Source organism: Brassica napus, chromosome C4 (assembly GCF_020379485.1).
Source record: "Brassica napus cultivar Da-Ae chromosome C4, Da-Ae, whole genome shotgun sequence".
Lineage (NCBI taxonomy): Eukaryota > Viridiplantae > Streptophyta > Magnoliopsida > Brassicales > Brassicaceae > Brassica > Brassica napus.
In genome coordinates this window covers 2,604,440-2,610,909 of record NC_063447.1, presented here as the reverse complement: position 1 = coordinate 2,610,909, position 6,470 = coordinate 2,604,440, and the positions used below count along the sequence as shown (strand labels likewise).

General features: G+C 43.1%; 1 non-coding gene across 1 annotated transcript; it reads right to left on the bottom strand.

Annotated features, from left to right (window-relative positions):
- Positions 1-4,845: 4,845 nt before the first annotated feature.
- LOC125586577 lies at positions 4,846-4,952 on the bottom strand. The gene has a single exon (XR_007323114.1). It is a non-coding gene; the product is annotated as a small nucleolar RNA R71 (small nucleolar RNA).
- Between the last annotated feature and the right edge of the window lie 1,518 nt (positions 4,953-6,470).

Here is a 6,470-nt window from a genome sequence, read left to right as displayed (position 1 = left end):
GACTGAAACAGGATCAAAAGCTTACCGGCCACTTGATCCAGACACCAAGCGGATAATCGTGAGCCGTGATGTGTACTTCACCGAAGAAAAGGAATGGAGCTGGAACAAAGCAGAGAAAACAGAGTACTCGAACCCGGGAGAGTTTTCTTTTAACCTAAAATCATTAGGTAATGCAAATAAAGTTGGAGAGAACTCTCAAGAAGAGGGAGCTGAGAGTGAACCCGAGAGTGATGAAGAGTACTCCGAAGAACATGTAGTAGAAGAAGAAGAAGGTGATCCTTGACCAAGAAGATCACAACGTGTTAGTACCCGGCCCTCTCACCTTGATGATTATATCTTATTGGCCAAGGTTGAGAGTGAACGTTTGTTGATGGTTATAAACGAGGAGCCGTGGGATTATGACGATGCTAAGAAGTTGAATGTTTGGGTAGATGCTTGTAAAGATGAGATTTTTTCCATATAAAAAATAAAACTTGGGATCTCGTTGAGTTGCCTGCAGGTGTGAAGCCGATTGGTCTCGAGTGGGTCCTTAAGATCAAGCGTAACGCCGATGGTAGTATCAATAAGTTTAAGGCTCGACTGGTGGCAAAAGGATACATTCAAAAACATGGGGTTGATTATGATGAGGTCTTTGCACCAGTGGCTCGCATTGAGACAATACGTTTGATCATTGGGTTAGCTGCTTCGAAAGGATGGAAGATTCACCATCTAGACGTTAAAATTGCGTTTCTCCATGGAGACTTGAAAGAAGAAGTGTATGTGAGCCAACCACAAGGGTTCGTTGTCGAAGGGCAAGAGAACAAGGTTTATAAACTAAAAAAGGCTCTCTATGGCCTGCGTCAAGCACCAAGGGCCTGGAATGTAAAGCTGAACCAAATCTTGAGAGGTCTAAACTTTTACCGCTGCTCAAAAGAGCCATCGCTATACAGAAAGGAAGTAAGTAATGAGCTCCTTGTAGTAGTCGTATATGTATCATCACTGAAGTTGATAGAAGATTTTAAGCTTGAGATGGCTACTAAATTTGAGATGAGTGATCTTGGGATGTTGACTTATTATTTGGGTATTGAAGTTCTTCAAGGAGAAGATGGGATCGTTCTAAAACAGGATCGATATGCAGGAAGAATACTTGAGGAAACGGGAATGGCTTCATGCAACTCTACACACGTGCCCATGGAGATGAACTCTAAGTTCTCCAAGGCACCGGAAGAAAGGAGTGTGAACGAGAAAGAATATCGCCGTGGTGTTGGTTGCTTACGTTACCTTCTACACACTCGTCCAGATCTCTCTTTCGCTGTTGGGGTTCTTAGCAGATATACGCAGGAGCCAAAAGAATCTCATGGTGCAGCATTGAAGCAGGTTATAAGATACTTGTGTGGGACGTGTACACTTGGACTTTGGTTTCAGCGTGGAAAGGATATGAAACTCAAAGGTTACAGCGTTAGTTCGCACAATGTGGATATAGATGATGGGAAAAGTACGACTAGCCATGTATTTTACTTTAGGAATAGTCCTATAACTTGGTGTTCCACAAAGCAGGAGATAGTGGCATTGTCGAGTTGTGAAACAGAGTTTATGGCTGCTACTGAAGCCGCAAAGCAAGCTATTTGGCTTCAAGAATTGATGAGTGAGGTCGTGAATGAAGTGTGCAGGCGAGTGATCATTAGGGTGGACAATAAATCGGCAATACAACTTGCTAGGAATCCTGTGTTTCATGGCTGCAGTAAACATATTCATAAGAGATTCCACTTTATACGTGAATGTGTTGAGAATGAACAGGTTGAAGTTGAGCATGTACCCGGAAACGAACAGAGAGCTGACATCTTAACCAAGCCACTTGGGAGGATCAAGTTCACTGAAATGAGAAGTCTGATTGGAGTTGAAGATGTGAGTGAGTTCAAGCTTAAGGGGGAGAATGTTGGAGTTAGCTTGAACTTGAAGAAACCTTAAGCAACAAGTTATTTGATTCCTAGTTGGATTATAATTTGTTTAGATAATGATCATGATATGATTTGTGTTTATCAACTAGGATTAGGTTTTTGGTTGCTATATATTGTATTCTACCTATACTATATTGTTTGTCTAAAATTCATGAATAAATGATTACGTTTTTAAGTGGTGACTGCCATTGCCATATATGGTGAACCATATGCACTAATATTAACTATTTTTACAAGAACTAATAGCAACATCATAAACCCGTCGTTCGTCACAATAATTTTCTTCGGTGTATGTTCAATTCACAGCTTGACCGTTCAATTGTCTTGAAATAAAAATTATACCGTAAATAAAACCCCTGCATTAGCTTAAATCATTAATCAAGCGATGTTTCTTGCAGAAAATACGATAAGCATGGTCTCGCTAAGGGACAATATAAATCAATAAATTAATTAAACAAGAGAGTAAAAGTATGAAACTCTAAATGAAGAAAAGTATATAAAATGTAGATACCTAAAGTACTGTTTTGCATAACAGTTCATTTAACACAAACAATATTCCCTCTCTTCATGCTACATAAACCGATCAGTATGATATCTTACATATTTACATTGTTTTATCAATTTATTCATGTGCATTTTCATCATATAGATTAGGATTTAGTCATGTCTAGGTTTCATTTTGCATACATATGTCTCTATTAGGTATTGGAGTGCCACATGGAGTTCTTGGAGACATTTGGGTGCATTTGGAGTTCAAAAGAGGTGATAAAGGTGATCATTGGACGAGCACAGCGTTGGGAGCGACTTCCCGGAGCGACACCGTCAAGTCGCTCTGACTGCCTTACCAGAGCGATGCGGAGAAGTCGCTCGCCATTTCATCACCCGGAGCGACGTGACCTGGAGCGACGCGGCGAGGTCGCTCGCGCCTCCATCAGCCGGAGCGACGTGACCCAGAGCGACGTGACCCGGAGCGACGTGACCCGGAGCGACACAATGAGGTCGCTCGCTCCTCCATCACCCGGAGCGACGTGACCGGAGCGACACAGCGAGGTCGCTCGCGAAGAGAGACCCGGAGCGACGTCTCGCAGCGACCCCTCCAGGTCGCTCCCGAAGCCCGGAGCGACGTCCTCAGAGCGACACAGCCAGGTCGCTCGCGAGGAGATGACCCCGGAGCGACGTCTTCAGAGCGACACAGCCAGGTCGCTCGCGAGGAGACGACCCGGGAGCGACGTCTTCGGAGCGACACAGCCAGGTCGCTCGCGAAGAAACGACCCGGGAGCGACCTCTCGCAGCGACGTGCCGAGGTCGCTCCGCGTCTATTTGTTTGGGCGAATTCATGATTTCTCAAGGGCCTTTTGGTCATTTCATTACGCACGTTTTTTACTTCTGAAAACCTATGTTTTAAGTACTTTTTGTAGCCACCAGGCAGAGGATCTTGGATCTCTTTTCGGGAGAACGATTAGTAAAAACCCCTTTTGTTTTGAGATTTCATTGCTTTGATCTTGTGTTCTTGTTAATTTCTTATATATTCCTCTACATGATTAATCTGAAATCCAATATGGGTTTAAGAGGAATCATGGAGATTAGTGAGTAATCACCTTTTGAATTCATGGGTTATGAAGATTAAAGGTGATTAGGTTAGTTTTAGGATGTTTTAGTGTAGATCATTCTTGTTTCTTGCTAGTAGAGTATTTATAATGCATCTTCTGAGTTGGCCACTCAAAAGTTGATCAATAGACATTTCCCACCCAAAAGGTGTTTGATGAAATTCCTGAGACAACTCTCATAGGCTTTTAGTATACTTTGCCAAAGACATTTGTTGTTAAAGATGCTAAGATAGCTAATAGACTTGTTAGTAATGATTGCTTTCACATTATTCAACCAAAGACATTTGATGTTTGAGATATGTTAGCAAATGAGCATTCATCTAGACATAGAGCTTGCTTAGAATTGTGTCTAGGCTTAAGGTTGATAGTTTGATTGGTCGTTTGCCATCCTTAGTTCGAAACTTGATCACCCAAGGTCTAATCCCTATACCCATGAGTTCTCTTTTCCCTTAGTCAAGAAAGTATCATTCTGTAATTGCTTTCTAGTATTAGTAGTAGTTTAAAAACCATCTAAATCATTGGTTGCACTTAGATTACTTGCATTCTCAGTGCTTTGACATCCCTCAGAACTGGTTCGACAATCACTTATACTACAACATTTGTCTTATGAGCCTTGAAAACTCTTAACATCAAATTGGCGCCGTTGCCAAATTCTGAATAGATTTAAACATTGAGATTTAGTCACTTGCTTGAGACTAAGTCATTTTAATTTTGTTTTGTTACTGATTCTTCTTCTTCGCCTACCTTTCACTTTCAGGTGTATGAACTTGAGGAGCAGGGGTCTATCAAACCTAGTTCCAATAGTAGCAGACATCAGAGTTTTTGAGAGGGAGTGTGCTAGAGCTAGAAGAGAAGAGGAACAACAAGCCCACTTGCAGAGATTCGATATTGATATGGAAGATCAACCGCAAGGGGCAGAACACCAACCGCGGACAGCTCGACCCATTGGTACTTATGACCGGCCCAACATTCATGGTCATAGACTGGGAATCCGAGCACCGGCTGTGGCAGCCAACAACTTTGAGGTCAAGTCAGGACTCCTCAACGTGATCAAGAACAACAAGTATCATGGCTTGGCTCTAGAGGACCCATTTGATCACTTGGATAGGTTCGACAGCTACTGTGGGTTGTCAAAAACCAATGGTGTGTCTGAGGACGCCTTGAAGCTGAAGTTATTCCCTTTCTCTTTGGGGGATAAGGCACGTCAGTGGGAGAAGTCTCTACCCAGTGACTCTATCACCACTTGGGATGATTGCAAGAGAGCATTCTTGGAGAAGTTCTTCTCTACTTCAAGAACTGCTAGGCTGAGAAATGAGATTTTCAGCTTTCAACAGAAGAACTTAGAAGGCTTCAGTGAAGCCTGGGAGAGATTCAAGGGCTACCAAGCTCAATGCCCACACCATGGTTTCTCTAAGGAGAGCTTGCTGAGCACATTCTACCGTGGTGCTCTTCCTAAGTACATGGCCAGACTGGATACAACTAGCAATGGGTTCTTCTTGGGGAGAACTGAGGAAGATGCAGAGGAGCTGGTTGACAACATGGTAAAGAGTGATGCAGTCTACAGTGGAGACCACGACAGAAGCAGTCGAACAGATGATAAGCAGACGAGGAAGGAGTTAAAGGCTCTACAGGATAAGATAGACATACTCATTGCTGATAAATCCACCCAAGAGCAGCTGAACTTTGTTGGTAACCCAAACCAAGATGCCCCACCTGAGGTCAATGAGGTTGAGGGTTTGGAAGGTCAAGAAGAGCTGTGTTTCATCAACAACAATGGTAGTTGGTACAAGAAAGAGCCCAACTTTCAGTGCAACAACTACCAACAGAAATCCTATCCTAACAACCAACAGAGTGGTTATCAGCCTAGGAACAACCAGCAAGGCAACTATCAGCCTCAGCAAAACCCTACTCCTGGTTTCTCCAACAAAGGGAACCAATCTTCTCAACAACAAGCTAATCCTTCTACCTCTACTTCTCAGGAAAGCAGCACGGATGTTCTGCTGAAACAGATCTTGGAGTCTCAGACCAGAAGTGAGAAGCAGGTTGGATATGAGTTGAAGAACATTCACTCCAAGATTGATGGAAGTTACAATGAGCTCAATAACAAGTTCAGGGCTTTGGAAAACCAGTTTGCTTCCATGACCACTCACCAGAATCGCCAGCAAGGGTCTCTACCTGGAAAATCTGAACAAAAACCCCAAGGAGTATTGCAATGTTGTCCTCTCTACCACTTCTTCAGGGATTGAATTGAGTAACCACAAGAAAGAGGTAGATGAAATTGAAAGATTGGTGTTTGGAACTGAGATTGAACAGGTTGAGCATCTGATTGTAGCAACAGCTGAAGCAAAGATTGTGGAGGAAGCTGACAAAATGGTTGAAGCAAAGATTTTGAAGGTAGATGAACCCATGGCTGAGAAACCAGTTGCGAAGAGAGCTAACCAGAAGCTGAAAGAGATCAAGCTGGAGGACACCACTGAGGTTGAGCAGTCACCCTATGACAAGCTCCCATTTCCACAAAGGGTCCTCACCAAAGCTCAGAAGAAGGTGATTTCCAAGTTCAGAAAAGACCTAAGTGATATTGGAATTAAGCTTCCAGCGATTTCGGGTATGCGTGAGGCTCATGTCCAAATGATGCTCATCAAGGACATTGTAGACCACCAAGCAGAAGTAGCAGAGCTTCTCAACATCTCAACTTTAAAACTTGATCCACCAGTCACACCAAAGTCTCTCCCTAAACTAGAATCCCAAGGGAAGTTCACCTTGTCTTGCTCCCTTGGTAAGCTCACATTTGATGATGCTCTTGTTGATTCTGGTGCAACTGTGAATGTGATCTCAATGGAGATGGTGAAGAGTCTTGAGATTGAACACATGGAGCCAGATACTTCCTCTCTCACGTTTGGGGATTCTTCTTCTACTACTCCTATTG